Source organism: Wyeomyia smithii, chromosome 3, assembly GCF_029784165.1.
Source record: "Wyeomyia smithii strain HCP4-BCI-WySm-NY-G18 chromosome 3, ASM2978416v1, whole genome shotgun sequence".
Classification (NCBI taxonomy): Eukaryota; Metazoa; Arthropoda; class Insecta; order Diptera; family Culicidae; genus Wyeomyia; species Wyeomyia smithii.
This window is the reverse complement of record NC_073696.1, coordinates 263,597,051-263,623,274: the sequence shown is the minus strand read 5'-3', so window position 1 is coordinate 263,623,274 and position 26,224 is coordinate 263,597,051. Positions and strand designations below refer to the sequence as shown.

At 38.8% G+C, this 26,224-nt stretch overlaps 1 protein-coding gene across 3 annotated transcripts in view; it reads right to left on the bottom strand.

The window, feature by feature from the left end:
- LOC129731093 (uncharacterized) overlaps positions 1 to 26,224 on the bottom strand; it is a 108,515-nt gene that overhangs the window by 53,441 nt on the left and 28,850 nt on the right. The gene's annotated exons all lie outside the window — the stretch shown is intronic.

Sequence of the window (26,224 nt, the reverse complement as noted above, 5' to 3'; positions counted from 1 at the left end):
GTAACTGCTTGTCGAGTTCGTTGCTTCTACGTTTAATAACGCGAGAACTTCGTTTAACTCTCTGAAGACCTTATGCGTTTCCGACTTGGCTGGGAACACCGAATTCGACTGGAACAGTTAAAATGCTGTAATCTTTCATTTATGTTCATTCTGATCTCTAGTCAAACCTGTTTTAACATCAGGTTGACAGAGGTGAAAAAAAGCAATAGAGCTCATAAAAAGGCAGAGGTCGTACAATAGGTCCGTCCCTTTTAATTTTTGTCCAAACTTAGCTTAAACCACTGACAGACGTCCAAGCAAGAACAACATTGATCAAAATTTCCGTGTAAATTTTCAAAGTAAATTGCGTTATAAATCACTTGTACATTAGCGCCGCCTGGTGACCTTATCGCTACAATACATTTTTTTTGCTGGTGTACGAGGCTGGCGGTACTGGAGGCGCTATCTGGTTACGAATTGCTACTACAAGAAACTTTACACAAATTTGGAACTCAGCTTGGACGTCTGTCTGCGTTTAAACCTTTGGTTTCTCGGTATCGCAATTTCCACCACGGAAAAAAATCTGAATTTGAATCCTCGTATCACTTCCAAAGTTACCCAATGAAACGTCTTTCGGCGCACAGCTCTAAATCCAGTTCCGACAAAGCTTAAGTTTCAAACGCCCCCCACCCAACCAACAAACCCTCCACTCCCCCCTCTCACACACCCACTTTGTTTACTAGCCGAAGCTCATTCGACAAGTGTTACCAATTCCGCATGGATGAGTTTCTTTATCATTTAATTGAGATCAGCGCAGGTCCGGTCCGGTCTGGAGGCTCACAGTCCGATAAGATTAGAAAACTATTCCCGCTGGCTAATGAAAATTGAGGGAAGAATACAACAGATTCGGGAAGGGAGCTAAAATGCTGGTATCCAGAATTTGAAGAGGAAATTTTATTGCAGGGTAGCAGCAGCTAATATCAAAACGTTTACTGGAAACGTTAATAACACCGGACAAATTTTTGACTATTGTAGAAGATCTGCTGAGTAACAAAATGAAACACGTTTGCAGAATAAAATGCAGCGAGATGAGCTGTTGAGTGAACGCTGGAAGCTTCAATCCACCAACTTCAACTAAAACAAACTCTTTCGCAAACGCAAACAATCTATAGAATTGTAAAATTTACGGTAATTGATAATTTAGCGATAATAAAAATTAACTCCGCCATCGCTCCAGTCTGCACTGCATTGTTGTTTTACCAGTACTGCTTGGCCATTTTTCGCGCGTTATCTCATTGTAGACTTCTTCGTGTAGCGTTCGTTGTGTGAAAATCCCTGAGCTGGAAAACCTGCACCTGCGGACGCATCGTACAGATCCCTTAAGCCCGAGTTTACCGAGCAACTCTAAACCATCGCGCTCGTTTGTGTTATGTGTACTCACCATCTCATTGCTGTTTTAGCAGCCGGAGAAGATTCTTGCACTCCGGATATTAATATTCATGAGAGGCATTATTTCCAACGCTAGGTACCTACAATCTATCTGCTACTGCCGGTGGTGCCGCTGCTCAGTGAAATCGTTCGCTTGCTGCCTGGAAAATACTCCTGAGATGTGTACCAAGCCGGATGACGGCGTTGGGTTTTAAATTTTGACGTCGGTTTTTAGAGCAATTCTTGCCGAGACGGGCTTATTTAAAGTACTATTTACTGTTGATGGTGAGATGAATTGTTCGGCTTGAGAAAGGCTTAGTTCCTAGTTTCAATTCGATGAAGGTTATCATACCCACCAGGGCTTTTAGAAACGAGTATTCGTCCTTCATTTCCCTTTTGCGTGATTCACCAGAAGCACTTCTGGCATTTGTAACATTTTCGACATATTTGACAAATTTGTTATTTTTGACATTCCTAACATTGAAAAAAGAATTATAAATGATACCTCTAACCATTTTTGAACGCTAGCTCTGGAAACATGTTCAAATTAAATGTCATTCGCATGAGTTTTATATTTGTGATTATCACAAATACTTAGCCAGAGAAATGCCCATCGTTACGCACCTAGCCCACTGATGAACAAAATTGGCCTCGATGGGCTCTCTCGATATCCCTCAGTCAAACTACCGGAATATAGTCTGTCAAAACATGATAGCCCATCAAAAAGGAACCGAACCGTGCCGGAACTCTGTTGCCTTTCTGCTGTGCTGTGGGAAAATAAACAACCGGCAAACAGGTCCATTTCGTACCGCCTCACACTTGCAGCGAAAACGGGGGCCTAATCCCAGCGTAAGCTCCAGCAGCCCCGAGAGCGGGGAAAAACAAAGCCATTAAATGATCCGTATCAAGTGATTTGGTTTAGCCGTACAGCAACTCTGTGTGCGGGATGGAAAAACGACGAACGATGGCTACTGACGACGATATTGCGGTTGGTAATGGACGCTACTGCTTAGAGATGAAATCCAGCAGCTCAAACTGGAAGTTAGTGTAGCAGTGCGCTGCTTCCTGCTCTGGTGGACGGAAACCTTCCCAAGCGGGATGCTGCGGTTTTCTAATCCATCACACAGGTGGTTACGGTTGGCTTAGTATTTAGGAGCTTAATAGTCTAGTCCATCCGGGTATCGTTCTTCCACCCCATAAAGAGGATTAAAAATTGTCCCTGGTGCGGGTGAGTAATTTCCGTAAGGGTACTACAATTGTTGTTTGTCACAATGACACCCAAAATATCAATTTCTGAAATCAGCCTAGCCAGTAGAATCAACAGCTAGGGTTACCAGATGTCGGCCGCAATTAACCGCTCGGTTTACAGGTAAACGGGTCACAAAGCTTGGTATTATAGTTTAATCAAGTGTACATGCCGCCAATCGCTAATCATGCCTTGCTGGCAAACATCACAATCCGCTACTGCTTTGACACTGTGTTTGTCAAAGCTGTACACCAGTAGAGGCGTGCACTGTGACGCCTCTAGCGAGATGCGAATTTGCATATTTAACGCCCTATGTCAGCGTTTACTGCAACATCGTCACTGCAATTCTCGTGTCTCGTGGTGATGAGCTCGAGAGAAGCACGCAAACCGCACGCTTTTGGCGTACGAACGTCTTGCGACAGCGTGGGTAAAAAGATTCGAGACAACGGAATTAGCAGAAAATTAGTTCGAGACTTTAACAACGACACAAATTTGCTCAAGATGTCAAAGCTCGAAGATTTTCGAAATTAAAGCAACCTCCCCTGTGCCACCACAAATTGCTATCTGTTAAGGTGAAAACTACTAACCGGTAATACGAGCGCACTGTGATGCTGATGCTGAGCAGACAAATCGCAGTTTGCATTCACTTTAATTTATGTTGACACTCTGAGAAAATATTATTACAAAATAATGACGTTCAGGGGAGCAGCATCACACCGCGGCAGAAGACACAAGAACGGCTGACACTCGAGCTGCAACCGTGAATTCCCTCGGCGAAGGCAGAAGCACAACAATCACGCTGCTCTTACTGCCAGGGTTTGTACCGTAGGATTTCGTTCAATCCAGTGTATTATTGTATAGTAACCCTTTATGCTTGCATACTGCTGCAGCAGCAAACAAGGCGGTGTAACTTAGCGATAATGCCGACCGCCCCCGCCAGGCGGCGCTATCGCGCGTGAAATTAATTTCCGAAACTGTGCTGCCGCTAATGCGCGTAGCGGTTCACTTTAAGGCAATATGTGGTGTAAGTTCGCAATTAAACTTACTAATTGAGGTATCGCCCGTCGGAAAGGGCAACGGGAGATTTTCATTTCTCTTTTCACTATAGAATGAACAGTCTGTGAGCCAAAATTTTACCGGTTGACTACATATCAAGCTCGGAGTTGGTTGCTGTTTTGCAACAATTTTAAATTTTGACTTTAAACTGCAGCTGAATTTAAAACAAAGTAATTTTTTTTTATTGAAATAAAATTTAATGGTAACAGTTTACATTTTTGTACAAACAGTCTTTTCAACAAATATTCATAAACATTCTGAATTGTCTTTGAAAATCTTCTCTGTAATTCCAACGTATTTCTCGAATGGTTTTTTTTGACGTTGACTAACGTCTATATCGAAGTTAGGCCCCTGAATTTGAAAATCTAGTAATTCAACCAGGGAAAACCAGAGAAAAGTGGTCAGGTTTTGAGCGCTTATTTTGCAGTCATCTATAATCAGGTTTTCGAGGTTTTGGCATCAATCGATCAGAAATTCTTTTACGGTTAAATTTATGTAACAAAAAAAACTATTGTTTGAGATACACTATTGAAAAATTGGTAATTAATATCGAATGTCTAAATCATACCGCGCAGCCAATCACTACCTCTCTTCCCAAGCACAGTCGACACTAACGGATACAATCGATCTGACTTTGTTGTTATTGTTGTTGTCACTTTCTGTTTCCGATGTTTATGCTGCTGCTAGCGGAAAAAACCTTGCAAATATGCATCTTTTTGTTGGTGTTAATTTTACGACAGCGGCCGGCGCCCCATCATTCTGATTCCAAAACCGCACCAGTGACATGCGGACGCTAGGTGTTAGCAGCTGAAAGGAGGAAATACAAAATAGTACCGGTCATCTCGTGCCGGTTTCACCCGTAATGCTGGTGGCTTTAGTAGTAAATGGCTACTGCAAAACACTTAAATGGCTGGAATTCTGGACGGACTAACCAGGAAACTATAATCGGCAACTGGCACCTTTTGGTGCCTCGAAATTTTGGTACAGAAGCGGCTAATTGAATTTTCTGTTTTACCAAATGCTGCTGCTAGCGGAAAAAACCTTGCAAAAATGCATGTTTGTGTTGGTGTTAATATTACGACAGCGGCCGGCGCAGCTTTCAAGAAACATTTGTCTCTACCATTCCATCATCTATGTAGCCCCTCCCTTTTTCTAATTATCTGACGAAGCCTTGGTATAAAACGTATCGTTCGAACATTTCACCCCATCAGTTTCATTATTAAACCGTACCGGGTACATACAGACGCTCGGTGTTAGCAGCTAAAAGGAGGAAAAACAAAGTAGTACCGGTCATCTCGTGCCGGTTTGACCCGTGATGCTGGTGGCTAAACAACTAAACAAGAAATCGGCAACTGGCACCTTTTGGTGCCTTGCAGTTTTATAATAGAAGCGGTTAGTTGAATTTTATGTTTTACAATTGCTGTTGCTAGCGGAAAAAAACCTTGCAAAAATGCATGTTTGTGTTGATGTTAATTTCACGACAGCGCTAGGAGTTAGCAGCTGAAAGGAGGAAAGACAAAATAGTACCGGTCATCTCGTGCCGGTTTCACCCGTTATGCTGGTGGCTGTTAGTAATAAATGGCTACTGCAAAATACTAAAATGGCTGGAATTCTGGACGAGAATAATCGGAAACTGGTACCTTTTGGAGCCTCGAAATTTTGTTACAGAAGTTTTGTAAAAGAAGCGTTGCAATTCCCTCTACTATTTGCTTCAATGGAATATTTTTTTTTTTTAAGAATACGGTAGTCAACGTCATGCGGTCGTGTCTTGAATACCACCCTCCTACTTTTTAATACAAATAAACTACATTTCGGAAAACATTTCATTATTTATGCACAGTAGTGGCTAACTAACCATAGGGCTGATTTCTGTCGGAAACATTCGAAATCTAACACACTTACCAGTATATCTTCAAGGTCTCTAAAATCTATGTTCATTTTTATTCTTAGGGTTGATTCTACCCAACATCTTATTTCAGTAGTTGCTGGACAGCTTTTTAACCTGTGTTCATTTGTATCAATCGCTAGACAATTTTCACAAGTATCACTCGTTCTTCGTATTCCATATTCTACCAGTTTCTTTTTGTTGGGAATCAAATCATTGATTATTTCAAATATTTTTGAACGATCTTCCGTCTGCAAAAATATTTGGCTGATATTAAACCATATGACGTTCCAGTTTATTTCTGGAAAATTCACCTTTACTTTTTATTTTACATTTTTCTTTTTCTACAAAATATACATACAATATTTTACACGAATTCGTATTATAATTCTGCACAACAAATCTTCCTTCATCTAAATAATCTCTCACGTTTCTTGTTAATTTGGCAGGATACTTAAATATCATTAAATAATTTTCATTTACAGTATTGGGATCCATAAAAATATTCTTTAAAAACAAAGCTTTGCATTTAGCCACCGGATCTTGCAGCCCTAGCCAGCCTTTATCATGAGGCAAATATAATTGTCTTCTATCTAATTTGAACATGTTATTGTGCCATATGAACATTCCTACTTCTGATTTAATTTTTGCAAGGTGTACATTTTTCGGTGGAAATATTTGGGCTGTATACCACAGTTTTGTTAAGATAAATGAATTTATAAGCCATACACGTTGTACTAAATTCATTTTACGGAAACTATTTAGGCTCAACCTGTACTTAATATCCTTTACCAATTTATCATAGTTTACTACACCTAACACTTTCAACTCGTCAGTTTCCTGGATTAGATGCGGTCCAGTTTGACACTTATTTAATCTTATAAATTTAGGTTTTTTTTAAGTTAAGCTTTATTTTGGCGAAGCTGGCAAAGGATGTGAAGATTTGGATTAGCAAATCAAACTCTTCTTCAGTTCGAATGAATACATTTATATCGTCGGCATATGCGATTACTTTAAAGATCTTATCAAACACAAGAATCCCATAAGTATTCGAATCAATTCTTCGAATCAAGGACTCTATATACAAAACAAACATAATCATGCTTAATGGACATCCTTGTCTCACTGATGACCTAATATGGAAACTTTGTGTGAAAAACCCGTTGAACATGATTCGCGACGTAGCATTTGCGTATAATGTTTTAATACAATTAATGAACTGATCAGGTAAATTTAACTTTTCAAGTGTCTTCCAAAGAAACGGGTGATGGACACGATCGAACGCTTTTTCAATGTCCACACTGGCAATTATTCCTTTAAATTTTTTGGTTTCTAAGGATTTCGTAGAGATTTTTCGCAAATCCTCAAGATTACCTAAGCATGATTTTTCTGGTAGACATGCACTTTGACCTCGGCCTAGCAATAATTTTAGTAAGGGTTGGATTCGATTGGCTAGTATTTTCATCAGCAATTTGTGATCGGTATTCAACAAAGTAATTGGGCGATAATTTTCAATGAGCGTTAAATCTCCTCTTTTAGGAATCAAAGTAACAACTCCTTCAGTAAACTCTTTAGGTGGAATAGATGTTCAATTCCAATATCCATTCAATAATTTACACAAATCCTCTTTTAGTACATCAAAATGCTTCAAATAAAATTCGTATGTCAGACCATCTGGACCTGGTGATTTTTTCTGATTACAGACTTTTCAAGTTTCTTTGATTTCATCTACCGTAAACGGATCGCAGAGAGCAATAGACTCATCCGCATTCATTGAATTAGTGATAAAATTTAAAGGATTTTCATTCGGATTCAATTCTTCATCGCCAGAATTACTCTGAAACATACCTTGAAAGTATTCATGAATAATCTTATCTAAACCTTCTTTGTTTGCAACAAGTTCATGTCCATTGGATAGTTTAAGTTGTTGATTGCTTACACCTTTGTACACCTGTTTTGATACTTGAAAAACACCCACCTTTTCACCTTCCGAAATACTCGATACTGGTAATTTTTTTGAATAATTTTTGATTCTGTCGTACTCTATCTCCATCAGTCTAGACTTGGCTAGCTTAATTAATATCGAAACGTCTTCTCCTCTAGCTCTTCTTTCATTAAAATCTATTAGTTTTCTCAGTTGTTCACTTTTTGCGTTCCTTGTCTGACTTTAGGTTTCATCAGGTTTGCGTAAAATTGTCTGACTTTAGGTTTCATCACAAAATTCCACCATGAGCTCAAATCGCTCGTGTAGCTTGCACGTTCTGTCAATGTTTCATATTCTCTAACAAATCTTTATGCTATTGCATCTGAGTCAAGAATACTGGGATTAATCTTCCAATATCCTCTACCTCTTAAAACCACATTATTTCTACATGTTCTTATTTTCAAAACTACTGCAGAATGGTCTGAAAACGATGTTGGAACTTTTTGACAGTCAACGACATTTTCAACAAATTCAAGCGGAGCATAATAACGATTCCTAAGTGCTTCGTAACATCCTTTAGTTGGAGAAGATCATCCAAAATTTTCAACCCAGCACATGTCATCTTTGCACCCCGTGAGTCACTATCTTCCGATGTACAAATAAAATCTCCTCCAATCACAAATAATTGAAATATTGTCTTGAAAAATTTCGAAAACGACTACATTTAGCGAGGTGTTTACGTAGAGCAGTTACGCTTCCAATTACATTAAAAGTAGTGCATACAAAAAAGTATTAAAATAATTGTTGCTCTGTCTTGGAACAAGTTTTAATGCTTCTCAATAATCGATCCCAAATAATTAAAATTGAAAAAAAAACAAAACAATAAATGATGCTATTTTTTGCATATTAAGTTAAAAATTCTTAGCAGGGACCAAAGCATTTTAGATACAATTTTTCAATTATTTTACCCAATTAAACATATACATTATCTTCAAAAATAAACCTTTAGTAAGAATGATCTAAATACTTGAAAAAGAATCATGGGAGCAAGACCACGCCAACTGATTTGAAATCACTCTAAAATTTGATCGATCATTTTTGCTTTGAATAAAATGGAGTATTTAATGTATTTTAATGTTGCAGTTATTAATTACTATATTATACTATATAGTAAGTCAAAGCAACAACAGACGGACGCAATTTTTGCTCAGGCTCACACTTTTGCTTATATTTTTGTGGCTTATGACTTATAACGTTCGATGTTTTTTTGAAATTTTATCATAATTTTTTTATTATTAATGTGGATATGAAATATAACTAATATACTAATTTATACGTTTCAGCTCGCAATCGACAGCGAGAGTAAAAAAAAAAATCACAGGAGGGTTGTGTGCAAAGCCACGACCGAAAGGATGAAGTAGAATACTTTTACAAGAAAAAAAACCCGGCTGCTTGCGTGTCAGTCATTTTTTAATTTTTTTTTCAATTCAATATCGGATAAGATACCGATCACATCTTGGCGTTATCACTGACAGTGAGTCAATGAGTCAACTTTTCATTGAATGCATTTACTAGTGCCCGCTATAGCACAGAGACTGCATTTCACTAAAGTGCCTCACTGCATCAGCTGCTCTTGATGCTAAACCCGCTGCAACTGCTACGCTATCCGTAGCCATGCCATTGTTTTGGCCGCTATACGCTGCTATTGGTATCCGCTGTCCCTGCATCAGCTGGCCCAGCTGCTATCGTTGCTGAGATCTGCTGCAACTAGTGCACTATTGCACATTGCTATGCCATAGCTGTGGCCGCTATCCGCCTGGTATCCACTGCACTGCTACTGCTGCTGGTGAGGGAAGACCGCTGTTGTCGCTGTCTATAACTATTATGAGCGGCTTCGACTGAAACAGGCTCTTATATATGGATGAAAAATCTATCGATAGTAGTAGGAAATCATCGATAACTATCGATAGCCATTTCAGTCGATAATTCCCCTCCTTACTCTTATACAGCCAAATAGCAAATTTAAAATGGCAAGGTCTATGATTCTGTTGACCGTGCTTGGGAAGCAATCATATTAACGACTTATCAGATCAGTCGAATTTCGCGCTTCAACAAGGATTGACCATTCTCAATAATATAGTTGCTTGTCATGATTTGGACTTGATGATTTTTAAATTTCAATTATGCGAAAAATTAATTTTTATGCTGATAATGAATGCTTTTCGGATGTTGTGCTCATGACTGAAGGAAAAGATAATTCAGTACGTTCTGAGACACGGAGATGAAGCCAAATATATTTCTATTCCAAATTTCTTGAAAGTGTAAATTGATTTAAGAGAAAATATCAACTCTTCAATTAGGTTTTCATTTCATCCTGAAAAGGACAATTTGTTGTTTTATTCAATGTTTGATAAGATGCCGATCACATCTTTGCGTTATCACTGGAAGTGCGTATAAAGTATTCCTTGGGGAAAAATAAACACTGAAAAGCTTTCCAGAACGTTCTTTTCATTGGATGCTTTTGCTAGTGTGCCTGCTATCGCTCAGAAACAGCATTTCACTAAAATGCTACACTGCATCAGCTGGCCCTGCTTAAATAAACGCTGAGACCAACGTCAACCGCTGCGCTATCCCCGTTGCCACAGTAGTGGACGCTTCCGTTGCCATTGGTATCCGCTGCCCTGCATCACCTGGTCTTGCTATCGATGCTGAGACGCGCTCCGCTATCCGTTACCATACCACCGCTGTGGCCGTTATCCAGTGCGCTGCTACTGCTGCTGTATCCACTGCTGCTGCTAAGAGAGGACTGCTCCTGTTGCAGTTTAGAATTATAATGAGCGGCTTCGAGTGGAACAGGCTCTTATATAGGCCAAATTGCACATTTCAAATGGCAAGGTATATGATTCTGTCGACCGTGCTTGGGAAGCAATTAAATAACGACCAATCAGTGGCCGAATTTTCCGTTTTGACCAGGCTTGACTAATTTCAATAGTACAATTGTTTGAATAATAAAATTACAATTACCTGCATGTGGGAAGAATCTTAGAAGATTTTCCAATCTATTGCTGCAATAACGAAGGAAATCCATCGAATACTAACCTATTTATTAGCATTTGAAATTGGACATATTTTTCACTTTTTTCGGTTTTAGATTTTCATTTCACATCCCTATGTAGCCGAACTTCCTGAGAGAAGTATTCTACTTCAAAATGTCCCCGGAATAGGGTAAGGAACGACTTTAGGTGAAACGGTATTGAAGCCACAAACAGCCGATTTCGAGTCACCACTTCGAATTTTTAAAAGCGAAAGACTCCATCCCTGTGAAGACGCTATTTTGTATTTGATTCACCACAGCAAACATAGAATAGCGTTTTCATAGGTGACGCATCAACTGTTACGGAGTCTTGTACCTTTGAAAATACGAAGTTGTAGCTGGAAGTCGGCCATTTTTGGCTTCAATACCATTGGGCTCAACCAGTGGCGCCTATTTTATTCAGTTGAGAAAAACGGGTCTCAACTTGCTGAGTTTTGATCAATATTGACAAACGTAAGTTTAGGTCTAAAAACTGGGTTTTGACTGTAACTTAAATTTTTTAATGTAACACTTGACTAAAGCTACAACCCACACTAAGTCACATCAGAAGTTCTTGCATTTTTTCATCATTTGTAGCACCGTGAAATAATTGTGTGATAAAAGCCAAAAATTCGGGTTTTCTTAAAAAATATATAATTTAGCCATATATCAACCGATTTTCCCAAACTACCTTCATTTTATTGGAAATTGAGTATATTTTCATAATTCTTGTGTATTTGTTATATTTTTCTTACCAATATAGACGGCAAATTTCTAATTAACCCTCTAGTGCCCAATGCCGCCATTTGGCGGGCTTCAGTCGAAGTTCTGAAAAGCTTCAATAAATACTTAAAAAGTGTTTACAACGGTTTATAGTGATTCTATCGAAGTCCGTTTAGAAATTAATTTTAGCACTAGAGGGTTAAGTTGAAAAATTGCGTGAAAAAGTCTAAAAAATTTAATTTAAACTCAAATAACTCAACATGTTTTATTGATAGTAGTACAAACCTGTAGAACCTGTGAAAGCTCTGTTTGTCTCCTTTCTAAAACTGTTAAAATATTAAAAATCGGTTGATAAATGACTGAGTTAAAAAAGATTGTACGCGCTGAGGTTTAAAAAAACGTATTTTGACCAAAGCTTCAGATTTTGGGGGTGTTTGGAAAATTTCTAGTATGAGCAAATGTTACACTCAACAAGACCTACAACCAACACTAGGTCACTTCAGAAGTTCTTGCATTTTTTTTTTTTTTTTTGACGGAGGTATTCGGAGGGTATTCAAATTTGGTGGATTATACAGATAAAACGCGTTGTTGATTTTTGAACTCTACACTTTGTTTTTCTCAGATTTATTTACTAAGTATTTTAAAGACAATAGAAAACCAAAACGCAGATTATTAAATAGGTAAATAATAATTTAAGTTAATATGACAATCCTAGTTGCACCCCGTGGTGGCAGTATAGATCGAAACCAAATTTATTTCGTCTTGATATTGAAGTTCCCCCATTTGCATGGGCGTAGCTACGGGAAGGCTTAGGGGGGCTACAGCCCCCCTAGCAAATTTTAAGCCCCCCTAAGAATTTCCCAGAGAATAATTGTAGTCAATATAAATACATCCCATACTTCCTATCAGAGCATCAAAATCAACACAAATTGAGAAGTCATCATTCATTGGCTGAGAACTAGTTCTGTGCCCAGGATCGATTCTCAAACCTAGTTCTCTTACTTACCTTACTAATAAGACGAGTGCCGTGGTGGCTCATGCTGTATCAAGGAGTTGTTGCCATGCTGCTCGGTTTTGGGCTGTGTTTCGCCAGTTCCTCAGACGTTACATCACCCGCAAGTCTCTTTCGATCTGGTCGAGCCATCACGCACGCTGCACCCCCTAGTCCACAGGGTTGCTGAAGAGAAGTGATTTCACAGGATCATCGTTCGGCATCCTTACGACGCGACCGGCCCACCGCAACCTATTGACTTTCGCCAGGTGTGCAACGGGGTTCTCTCCAAGCAGCGCGTGCAGTTCATGGTTCATGCACTGTCGCCATTATCCGTCGTCTGTCTGTACTCCACAATAGATAGTCCGCAGCACCTTCTGTTCGAAAACTCCAAGAGCGTTGAGGCCAGAAGCGTTGATGTATCGATTCCGTAGAGAACTACCGGTCGTATCAGCTACATCGTCAAGTTTTTACTTCGTCGCACTAGACTCGATTGAAGTGGTCATACCAATACCCCCACCACAATTGGTGCGTACGTTTGTATGTCTGAGTAAAAAGAGCCGTCGATGAGAACATGGTCAATTTGGTTTGTTGTACGTTGGTCAGGTGATCTCCAGGTGGTGCGTGGATGTTTTTTTTCGGGAAAGCAGGTTCTTCGGACTGCCAGTCTGCGGGAAGCTACGAAGTTGACGCATCCCTGGCCGTTGTCGTTCGTGACGGTGTGCAGACTGTGCGGGCTAATCACCGGCTTATAAATGTTTTCCCTACCGACCTGAGCGTTGATGTCCCCAATGACGATTTTGATGTCTCTACGCGAGCAGCTATCGTAGAGTTTCCCCAGCTGTGCATAGAACGTTTCTTTCTCTATATCGGGACGTCCTTCGAGAGGGCAGTAGGCAGGGCCGGATTTACGATTGTTGGGGCCCGGGGCCCAGTTATAGTGGGGGCCCCGAAATAAAACAAAACCTTTTTTTTATCGTACGAGTTAAAAACATTTATTTGCTATTGAAAAGTTATCAAAAATTTGTTAAATTTTTTTCTTACGTGTTGTTTTGCAGAAAACTTATTAATAAAATAATCAACATTCAACTCATTCAGTATACTCGTACTCGAAACTTAATAATGCTAAGACTGCCTTTCATTCTCCACAGTCGTTCGCAACCTATTTTTAATTAGTTTCATCTTCGATTTTTTTTTCTTGATACCTGAAAAAAAAACCTAATTTGAAAAAATTGCGATCCACAGGCAAAAATTTGCACACAATTTGAGAAAGACTGCGCAAATATAAGACGACTCTGACAATGATCTGCAGAAACTAGGAAAAAACTACACACATCTGCAGGTCAATAAAATCTGCACACGAACTCAGAAAATCTGCATTTTGCAAAGCACATCTGGTGTTCCTGATTCGGACAAGTTAGCAAAAGCAATGCATTAACCCCCCTGGGCCCCCCCATAAATCCGGCTCTGGCAGTAGGCATTGAGGATGGTGTAGTTGTAGAACCGGCCTTTTATTCTCAACAAACACAACGTGTCGCTGAACGCCTGCCACTTGATTGTACGACTCTGCATCCTGCCCAGCACTATAAAACCGGTACCCAGCTCATTGTTTGTGCCGCCGCTCTGGTAAAATTGTGCCCTGCGGCCACAAATTCGCCATACCTTCTCTCCTTTTCGGTAAAGCTCCTGGAGCGCAACGATGCCGAACTGGTGAAGTTCTAGCTGATCCAGCAGGATCCGGTCGGCATCCGAGGCGTTGAGCGATCTACTGTTACATGTACCGTGCTTCTTATCGTCGGCCTTATTTCGTCTCTAGATCATTGCGGGTAATTCCGGTTCGTTTTCAATTCTTGATTGTTCGTAGTATGTTTATTTTAGCATGCTGCTTTACTAGGGCTGCGATACCTAGTCTCGGGACGGGGCCGCCGTCTTGGGTGTAGAGGCGAGACACCGCATTTCATAGTTCACCGTCCACTTCGGATCAGTCGCTGTTCGAGCCACCCCCATCCTGGAAAACAGACGCTCAGACAAGCTGCTCTCCAAGGAGAGCAACTACCGCTTCCTTGTCAGCATACGACCAAGTTCCCACCGGTTCCCCAATCTTCTCATGGTTGCTCGTATTCCAGTCGGTTGCACGTGGAGTTAAGAATATGGCATTATGCCTTGGACCACACTGGGATCTATATTATGCCGACTAGCACGGGTGTACTGCTGGTACGCACTGCCCAGCCGTTTGCCAAACCTAGTTCGCCATAATATCGAATCAGTGTCAGCTGAAAGAGATTGTCAAGATATTCAATACATCTTCGGAGATTTATTCCCGATTGAAGTGATTTTGTCTTCTGTTACGACACTACTTTATGCGTTTTTAAATAGGCGCTTTGTAACTTTTTTCCTATTTTTTTTTTAATGAAGTGTATGAAAATTAGCCTAGAAATTTTCCTTAGCTGCTCCCATGCCCATTTGTATTTGTAATTTCAATTAAAATATTTTTACATCAGCATCTTCAAGATAATATTACTTTCCATAACCTTACTTGTAATTGAACAACACTATTCAAACATTAATTGCGGAGGCTAATGTTTTTTATCATTCTAGCCCGGTTTATTTTTGAAGAAAACAGACTCATGCTTGTCATTCTCCTCAGTATGTGAAAGGAGAGGAGAAAAAATTCACCGCGCACTTTCCTTCCAGTATGTACCTGCGTGTAGCAAATGCTTTCACCACACTGCTTCTTTCTCCATTCCAAAGTGTCTCAACCAGCTTACAGAGAGACAAACACACTTACAGCTCACCCCACATCTGATAGAAACAAGAGGGATGAATCACTCTACAGATAAAACGCAGAAGTACAAAACAGTGTCCACTGGTGAGTAGTCCGGAAGGTGAAAAAAAAACCTACCGGGCAAAACTGTAGTCCTCGTGTAGCTACACTGCGAAAACGAATTCCACCAGAGAAAATTCGACCGGCACGAGCAACGCAGTCTATTTTTTTTCTCCCAATCTCATTTCCTCTTCTGCCATGCTCAAGAAACCAACTGTAAAACTCACCGCAGATAGCTCTGCAGTGTAATTATTGTGCGTGATGTCCACACGTGTGAAAAAGTACACCATAGTTTATTGTCTCGCAAGAGAAAGAGTTCAGATTTCACCGCAGTGCGTTCAGGTAGCTCAGCAGATGAAAATCGTTTGTCGCTCTCTTCTAGAATGAGCGTTGATTTGCTCTTCAGTGTGACGGCAGTTGTTTCCGCAGTGCAAGATGTTCTCCTGCACTCTAGAGGTTTTCTGAGGAGAAAAGACAAGCATGAACAGACATATGACATTCAAATATGCCATCTTCGTTGTTTGTTGATATCTTGAAACTGATTCACTTTTGTCTAATTCTGTCCACTGATAAAATGCTTAAATTGACCTGAATTGAATGTAAACATGTTCATAAAATTCTATGTCAATTTCAAATTTTCTGTGAACATACATTTTCGTCTAAAAACTGTAATTTTTTATCATTATTTTTTTCACGAACTTGTAACTGCAGGATATTTTTTTTTATGTGACATCTTTGCCGCTTGACGTTCGGTGAGTGAGCCATCTTCTATAAGTCAAAGAAATATAGAAGGAAGTTTAATTTCTACTAAATCGTACTCATTTTAGATCTGTATTGGAGGATGCCTTTTCGAGTATTGAAGAAAATTGACTGTACTATAATGAAAGATGTTCATCAATATTAAAGAAAATATTTTTTTTTTCTAAACTAGAGTGCGGCAAATAAATAATCAAAATACAGACCCCGTTCGATTTTGGCAACATTGGAATTATTTCTTTTGCCAAAAATGAACGGTTCGCTTTTTATGACTTTTTTTTTATTTTGTAAGCGGCAAAGACGTCATTAACAGTATACATGGTCACTAATAAACTAGTTTTAGTTCCAAGTCGTTTGAGGTGATGAATTTAGGCTGACGATCTAGATGCTTGATATTACCACTCGAGTAATTAGAGGTATAGTACAGCTTTGATCATGGTCATTGTACTACCGGAACATGTTCCGGTCCTTTCTTAGGAACCGTTTTAACGATTCCGGTCATCCGCTTCGGCAACATCAAGAAGCAAAATACTTTTCTTTTGGAGGATGTTGAGCTTGAATTGGTTCAAAAAATCAAGAAGACTGAAAAAAAATTTGAATTTCAAAATGACATGTAAAATTGATTTCTGGCTTCTGGGCGTCATTCTGGTTTGGTCATTTTTGGTTGTTTTTTTTTCCAGAAACCGGAAGTCGCCCTCTTAGAATTTGAAATGGTGCCTGAGGCCGATATTTGACTTCTTTGTATCGTCACAATTACGGGATTTGGCCACTTTCGGTTGTTTTTCAGAAATAGGAAGTCGTTATCTTGGATTCCAAAATGCCACGTGGAGTCGATTTTTGGCCTCTGAGCGTTATTTTGGTTCCAGAAACACCCATATTGGGTAATACTCATACCCATAATGGTTGCTTTGGATTATGATAGTCTCGAGTGTAAACCGTTTCTCCTAAAATAAAATTCTTCTTCTTAACGTTGAGATCTTCAGTTGTCTCACGGTGTGGTTTTTTTTAGAATTAGTTTTGAACTAGTCCAACCGGATTCACATTTTCCTCCCGACCGTTAGTTTGTATAGGCTTTCTCCGGTTGTAGCATGATGAGTGGCACGCACGATACACCTCCAGGTACGAATTCAGCTGCCACGTCACTGACTTCAGCTTGAACGCTGGATCTGATGACAACTTCTTCAATGTATTTTTTACAGTTTTTTTTCGCATTTTCAGGCTTAATACTCTGGTTTGTGCAAAAGCAAAGCCTTGGTGCTACATTCCGATTCGAAACTAGACCTTCTGTTTATTTATACACAGACTTCGCAGCCGACTGTTTAGTGTACAGGACAATTGTGGGGCTAGCGCTACGATCCTACTGACACTAACAGTCTCGCCCGAGCCGAGAGTCGAACCTACGACGACTGGCTTGTTAGACCAGCATCGTACCTCGATGATCATCTTGGAGAAGGTTTGTGCAGGAAGCTCTGAGTTGCTTCGATGAAAACGCAGTTCCGTTATCGGGTACCAGTGTTCCAATGGCTCCGAATCTACTTGCAAATTCGGCAATTTTTTCGACAGTTGCTCCCGAGATTAATGAACGTACAGCATACGCCTCGATTTGCTTACTGTAGCTATCGATCAACACTAAATATTCAGCTCCACAGAACGAAAAATGATCTACATGTACACAATCACAAAGTACGCTAGTAAGACGCCCGGGAGATATTGGTTCGCTTCACTCTGGTCGGTTTTGTATACACAGGTCGCACTTTTTGCTAATGTCTTCATTCTCTTTGTCCAGTGAAGGCCACGAAAAATATGATCTGGCAGAACACTTCATCTTCACTTTTTCGAGATGGGCCGAATGAAGCTCACTCAGCAAAAATTTTCTCAGTTTGGCAGGAATCACAATGCGATAATCCCACAACTAAACTCTTTCTTTACTAACGTGTGACAACTAAAAATTTGGATTTTTTTCTACTGCTGTAAAAAAGGTGGATGAACTTCAGGAAAAACTTATTTATTTCTCATGAAGATACATTAATTATGAACTATCGAAAATATTGAACATTTGAGAAAGGTCCGTTACCGGCCTCCCGACGAAACTTTCTTATGATGCCGGAACAAAAGTGTTGTACAATGCGTTTGCGGAGTCCTCCTTGTTTCAACGCCATTTTAAGCGAAACAGGGCATGCATAAACAAAACAAAAAATACAGATAAAAAAGTAGATTGAGAAAGAGAGAGAGAGAAAGAGAAAGAGAGAGAGATTTAAAGAGAGAGAGACTGAGAGAGAGATTGAGAGAGAGAGAGAAAGAGAAAGAGAGAAAAAGAGAAAGAGAGAAAAAGAGAAAGCGAAAGAGAGAAAGAGAGAAAGCGAAAGAGAGAAAGCGAAAGAGAGAAAGAGAGAGACAGAGAGAGAGAGAGAGCTTTCATATAAATACTCCCATTTCTCTTTGAGTGTGTTCGTTGTGGAGTAAGAGAGCCACTAAAATAGTTCAAATTTTTAGTTGTCACCCGTTATTGAAGAGAGAGAATAAGAACAACGTAAAATATGAAGTGTTTTCCTGCTTTCATTAGTGATACCGCTTTCCTTGCAATAGACGTGCTGTTTAAATTACCCCGTTGCGGGGTTCTCTCCGGGATAACAGTAGAATTTGATTAATAAAACCAATCTAGCAACGGACTGGAATCGTGGTGGTCGTTATTCTCTTCGCCCGTACGGAGAATTATGTATTATAAATCATTGGCAAATCCCTTTTTCATCCTTTGGGTTAAGGAAAATGAAAAGACGTCACTTTGTTATCAAAAGTCCCGTGATCTTATTTTTTTGAATTAACTAATTTTACATTACTGATCGTCTCTTACTTCCTACTTCTTAATAATGTAACAACAGTCTACAAGTATACCACCCACAATAACCGTCTCCAGCTCGCTGCATTACATATCTCAATTAAGCTGCTGACGGTTGAAATTTTGCTTCTTTTCAGCGACAGCAACAAAGCATTGGAATTGAAATAGATGGGTTGCCCATGGCAGGGTGCATTTCCAACGTCACACTACTAAACGGACGTAATATAATTCTGCAGCGAAAACCAAACTTATCCTTTGCTGCTGCTGCTGCTGCTGCTGTTGCTGTTGCTACTACTTGCGTCGGGAAGTGCGCTTCCATCGTTGTTAGAAGTGCACAGTTTCCTTCCGGTGCAAAATCTCTTTGACACGTCGTACAACTTGCAACACTCGCAGTGAAGTTCTACTATTTCAGTGGAACTTATTAGCACCGAAATATAAAACAACAACAACTTCCTCTGCTTGGCGTTGTCGTTCGTTTTTCGTCACTCTCTGCAAGGCGAGGGCCCACAGAAAATAAGCAACTCGAACCGAGCGGAGAAATAAAATGAACTGTTTTTGCTTTCCGGTGATTTTCTGAATAATAGTTACTTTACACAGTGCTAGCTTTATCCCGAGGGAAAAGTCATGCTCTCCCTCCCCATCTTCGCTGCTGGACACCGGAGCCACCTGCTATCAACAGTTGTCCCCGGGTTCGCTATATCTTCAATTATTTATCGGTTCATTTTTGACTAGCTTCGTCCAGGATGCTCTTGCACTGGCTCTACTTGTACCTGGCAACGCGGTAAATTAAAAAGGAACCCGACCGGCAGCACGTGACACCGGTCTCCGAGCTCCGGCGGAACTGCAATGGGTGCTGAAATCCGACCCACACATATGATGGCACATGGCTTTCCGCTTTTCAACCCCTTCAATTTTCTTTCTACGAAAGGCTACACAACACCCACTGGAAACAACAATCGCTCCGCTTCGAAATGAATGGTTCTTCAGTTTTGCACGGAAGAAAATCGGGATCCGATTTTTCCAACCTTTTCGCATCTGTAGAGAAACGGTTTTCCAGGTGTACTTAGGCACAGAGTCGGCGAGCTTTTGTTACAGCTTTTCGTTTGTGTGTGTAGCTTCAGCTGCGAACTGGATTAAGCTCGCACACGCAGAGATAATTTAGTTGTGTTTATGTGTTTGTGTCTGTACGCTCGGTAAGGTAGCAGAATAGAGTCCCTCTTCCGTTCCAATTGGAAGCCTTTCGGTCCCTGTTGCACCACGCTAATCCTTTAAGCGGTGTGTTATATTAGACTGCTGTCTTACCTACGTTTCCATTCGTCCCTGGAGTCATTGTAGTTTATTATTTTCGTTTGTTGCAACTGACGCTTTGTTTCGTGAGCGGTTAAAAGGCACAACAAAAAAAAATGAATCATTTTAACAGTTTGCCGACTACAAAGGAACACAGCGGTAGTAAAATTCAAAATGTAGCCTTTATTGCGGGTATCAACCTGGGCGAATGGTTCCCATTTTTTTTTTTTTGCTTGCCGGCTTTGTATGTGCGAATAAACGGACTTATTTTTCTTTAGGTTTCTGCAATGAGCATTCTGATAGCCGAAAAGAGCCTGCTTTTACTACAGTGCTTACTAGAACGCCGCGAAAACAAATGATATAAAAAGCTCTTTCGGAACTTTAAAAATTTGCATTCAATGCAGCGAAACAAAAGGTGATTTACTAGCAAATCATTCATTTGAGATACGAAGATTGTTTGCGGTAATTACTGAGCACCTATAAAGTGCTGCAAGTAACGAATGTCCTTGAAAACTTTCGCACAATTGCCTTCGTTAATTATAATGTTTAAACACTATGAGCGAACATAACGCAAACATCTAGAAGCTACCGAAACGCAGTAAAAAATTAAAATGTGTAAGACACTCGAAACATGTTCAAACTGACTCTTAAAATTTATAGGAAGATGCAAGTGAGGCCTATCACAGCTTCTGGAAAATAATCCAATATTTACTTAATGTTTAACAAAATACAGAAAAGATTATCAAAAACCTATGTAAAACTTATTGTATTATCAATAATTTTCAAGAAGTAATCAGCGAAATGTTAAAAACTACCTAACCATAAAGGCATAAACATACAAAGGACGCCATTTTATTTTTAAATCATACAAGTCATGTAAAAGTGCAGTCATATAAAAATATACTCAGTGAAAGCTTCCATGATTGTGCAAAAAATAACATCAAAATATTATTAGGAATCATTAAAAAGCAATCAAGAAATTTAAGAAGGTTTGAAAACTTTTTGCAAGCATCAGAAACAAAATATAATAAATTAAACCTATTTTTTTTAATACCCATTATTTCTTCAAAAAAATATTCAAAAGTAATTCAATACTGTCTTAAAAAGCATTTCAAGAAATAAAATAAAAATATTTTATTGCAAAAAAAACCCTTTTTACCTTTGTTATATTAAACAAAGGTTATAAAATCGATCGAAAAACACAAAACAGATGCTGCTTTCTCAGAGATGGCTGGACCGATTTTCATAAAATTAATTGCAAATGAAAGGTCTAATTGCGCCATAGGTTGCTATTGAATTTTATTGTAATCGGATTTTTGGTTTAGAGGTTATGTATCAAAATGTAAAAATCACGAAACATCAATATCTCAGAAACCACATAACCGATTTCAATAAAACTGGTTTCAAATGATCGGGCTGTCTCCAAAACCCCTAACTTTTAAATTTCGTTATGATTGAACATATGGTTCAAAAGTTATGTAAAGAAAAGTTATCCTGAGGTTGTTTAAACTCACTCATTTTTCTCAGTGATGGCTGAACCGATTTTCACAAAATTAGTGTCAAATGGAAGGTCTAGTTGCCCTATAGGTTGCTATTGAATTTCATTGTATTCGGATTGTAACTTTGTCCGTTGTTCATAAAAATGTGAAATCACATAATGAAAGTAAACATATTGACTTTCTCCTAACGATCACTGGCTAATTAAAAGGTAGAAAAGTGATCCAAATGGTCGAATGTCATATACTACTCGACTCAGTTCGACGAAACGAGCATTTTCTGCATGTGTGCATGTATTGGTGTATATGTTTGTGTGTGGGTGTGTACGTGTGTAGATGTTTTCCAGAAACCGAAAGCTGCAAAATCGGGTTACAAAGTGAAATATGGAGTTTACTCCCGGCTTTCGAGCCCGGGATAATGTTCCTGAAAAACATTGGTAATGTTTGTCCCTTTAAGGTTGTTTTCCAGAAATCGGAAGCTACTAAGTATCTAGAAATTTAAAATGGCGTCCTAAGTTAATTTCTGGCCTTTGGGTGTACCGCTTCCGCAATACTCATAATGGATGAAGTCGGCATCTTCGCCATAGAAATACCCGGATTAGGCAAAATTTAGCCATTTTAGGATGTACTCCGGTAACCAGAAGTAGTCATCTGGATTTTTGCGTGATGTATTTGAAACATATTTATGTCATTATATTTGCATATGTATGTTTTAATGTATGCTCATATGTGTGTGAATGTTAGGTTTTAATTTTAATTTAATAATGATATAGTATTTAATAATGGTATTGTTGTGCTGAAATCAGCAGAAATTTTCAAGGTGTATTTTTTCTCTTAAATCGTGTAAATCTGTTCTAACATATAATAAGTTTGAATGAGAAAGGCTGGGTCTGACCGCTAGGTGGATTAATTTAGGTTTTTATATGAGACATTTACCTTTTGAGGCAAATTGAGGCCATGTGTTGTATACCAATCGACGAATTGAACAATTTCTGTATGTATGTGCATGTTCTGTAAGTACGTGTGTGTAAATGTGTTGTTTATATGTTATAATTTTTTTTTCTGTGTGGACTCATCACTGCCACCAGAGATTAGATCTATTGTGATTTTGCCCAGGTGTTTTCTGTACTCTGCACTTCATATTATTGGCAGTATCACTAGTGAAGTAAGTGATACGCTTGTCTTTCATATCCGTGCTTGTGCGCTCGCCAAAGCGGACTCTTGCGTGTAGTATATACGAATCGAACCAAAAAACACTAACAAAAAAAAAACAAAAAACACTTCTTTTACAGAACGCCAATTCCAATTTTGATATTTGCAAGCTCAAATTAAAGCCTCAGAGTTCTTTGGAAATCATACTGAGCGAGTTTTTTTTTATTGGTTGCTTGAACTGTGAAGATTTTTCCTCATTATTGTTTATAGTTTCATCCGTCATGGACCAACAAACGTCATGGACCAGCGTAGAGCTGCGATTTCTCGACACGTATATTATAAACGTTGAATTGTGATTTGACAGCAGTGGATTCCCTCTGTTTTTTTTTTCACTTGCCGGACTACACTTTTTCTGTCTTTGACTACACTTTTTTGTCCTGGACTACCCCCGAAAGAAGCAGAGTGTTCTTTTGGGAGTTACCAACACTTTCACACGTCTGTGTCAAAAATGGTTTGGTTCTTGTTCCGTACTGTAGTGATCTCTGTTGTGTTTGAGCGTATTGTCCTTTCATGTGGAAATAATCACACCAATTTATCATCTCTCTGGAGAAATATTCCACAGCGGTGGTTTTTGCGAATTCCTCAGATACACTCTATTCGCTGTTTTCTTCAAGCAAGTGCGTCGCTTTGCTCAGCAGTGTGAGAGTACACCCAACAAAAATGAGGAGGATTTTGTTACTCTATTGCAACATTTTATTACTTTTTGTTTTCTATGACCCGCATTATACACAAAGTGTAATAACCAAAAAGTAACAAAATATATGACATGAACATACACCCAAAAACCGCAATGCATGTGTATCGAAACTTCACTCCCTGCATTTGTATTGATGCAACGATCAGGTTTATTTCTTTCCCCTTTTTCACACATAATCAGAATCTCAACCGTCAACCTTAAATGTCTAATCAAAAACTCTTTCGTTTCGTTCCCCATTGTTTACTTGAAATGGAAATATGTAATGCCATGTGATCAGAGTTGTCGGAGTTGCGAATGTTGTTCTAGACGGGCACAAGTTTGGTATCTTGAAACAGGTCCAAATAAGTTTCCATGAACCAATGAGCGTGTGTTTTAGATAGCTTCCAAGAAAGCGAATGTTTGTGTTTTTCTCCAACGCAGTTTACAGATCGTAATGTGATTTCAAGACGCATTTGAAGTCTTTGAAATCATCAATGTTTGCATACTGTATGACGAAGAAAAATGCTACTTGGCAGCTCTTGTCATATTTTTTCTTCGTATGCATACAGCGAGCGAACTCATACACGCACACCGGATGAATTGAAGATAGCAAAAACTAGTAAGGCCTGAAACATGCTGAACGCAAACTCGAACGATCGGGCGAGATTCTTGCCATAGGTTAATGAACAGCTCTACTTACGGCTGTTGATTGATCTACGGCAAAAATCTCGCCCGATCGCTAGCGTTGGCGTTCAGCATGTTTCAGACCTAACATGTGCAAGGTGCAACACCTGCGACGGTGTGTGATTTTTCTTGACTGGTGATGGAAAGGGAGCATTTTTCGACAGAGAAAATTTTGCATATGGTTGAAACGACCATTATTAGATAGTCGTACTCCCGTAAAACGTGCAAAATATATGACAGTATGTGTTGTTATCTGACTAGGGAAGAACTTCATTACCTTTTAAGTAACAGATTTGTTACCCAAAGGGCAATTTTGCGCTGTTGCTTTGAAAGTATTAAGGAATTGTTTTGCGTGTAGTTGCTTGCGCAGTAAAAGATAATCTCCTTCACCGAGACAAGATTTATGAATCATAGGGGTAAATTGACACTCTAATTACATAAAATTTTCATAGGTCTTGAATATGAAAATAATAGGAGATTTACATGTGAGCTAGACGTATACAAACATGTTTATGCAAATAATTATATCTAGATATAGAGCTTGTAACAGAAATGCACATAAATCTATCGTATATATTTTGTTTATTTGTTTTCAGTCTTATATCATGTATTATACACAAATTCGACGTTAACACATTTGCATATATGCATAAATTGTAGCTCTACTTCTTCATAGAGCTGTGAACAGCTTTCTGTTGGCGCAGGTGCAACAAAATTCGCAACCAAATTTTCTTTATCAGGAACGATGCAGTTTTGATCTGCCTTTTTCTTTAAATAATTTCATAAGGTGCTGGTATGACATTCTCACAAAAATGACATTTATAAAAACCGCAAGTCGCATTTTTGAAATGCTTAAGACGTATATGAAATTCATAACGTGCCTATGTATACCATAAGCTACTAATAAAATCAGAATCAGGTACGTTCCAATTGAAAATGAAGTCACACGTCAATTTGATTTAATTTCTTCCCAGAATTTTTTACCTGCAGAAATAATTGAAACTAACTTGAATGAGATTAAATCAATTATTAAAAATTTCAAAAATATGAAAGCACCTGGTGACGATGGAATCTTTAATATACTAATCAAACATCTCCCTGAGAGCACAATGGAATTTTTAGTAAAAATTTTCAATTGCTGCTTCAAAATTGCATATTTTCCCAAATTATGGAAAAATGCAAAAATTACTCCAATTTTAAAACCGGATAAGAACCCAGCAGAAGTTTCAAGTTATCGACCAATCAGTTTGCTTTCTTCAATAAGTAAACTGTTTGAGAGAATTATTCTTAACAGAATGATGTCACACATTAACGAAAATTCAATTTTTGCAAATGAACAGTTTGGATTTCGCCATGGGCATTCCACAACTCAACAATTGCTCCGAGTTACTAATATGATACGAGCTAACAAATCTGAAGGTTATTCCACTGGAGCTGCTCTTTTAGATATAGAAAAAGCATTCGACAGTGTTTGGCATAAAGGTTTGATTGCGAAATTGCAAACTTTTCATTTTCCAATTTTCCTAATCAAAATTTTAAAAAATTATCTTACTGATCGAACTCTGCAGGTTGTCTATCAGAATTCAAAATCTGATAGATTTCCTGTCAGAGCAGGTGTACCTCAAGGTTCAGTCTTGGGTCCAGTCCTGTACAACATATTCACTTCAGATCTTCCTGATTTGCCTCCAGGATGCACAAAGTCATTGTTCTGCGATGACACAAGCATATCCGTAAAAGGAAAAAGTCTTCGTGTCATATGCAGTCGATTGCAGAAAAGTTTAGATATTTTTTCTCCCTACTTGCAAAAGTGGAAAATCTCTCCCAATGCTTCTAAAACTCAAATGATAATTTTTCCGCATAAGCCTAGGGCTTCTTTCCTCAAGCCAAACAATAATCACGTCGTCAAGATGAATGGGGTTATTTTAAGTTGGTCCGACAAGGTTAAGTACTTGGGACTAATTTATGATAAAAAACTTATTTTCAAAGAGCACATTGAGAGTATACAAGCCAAGTGCATCAAATATACGAGATGTTTATATCCTCTCATTAACAGGAATTCTAAACTTTGTTTAAAGAACAAACTTTTGATTTACAAACAAATTTTTAGACCAGCAATGCTTTATGCTGTACCGATCTGGTCAAGTTGCT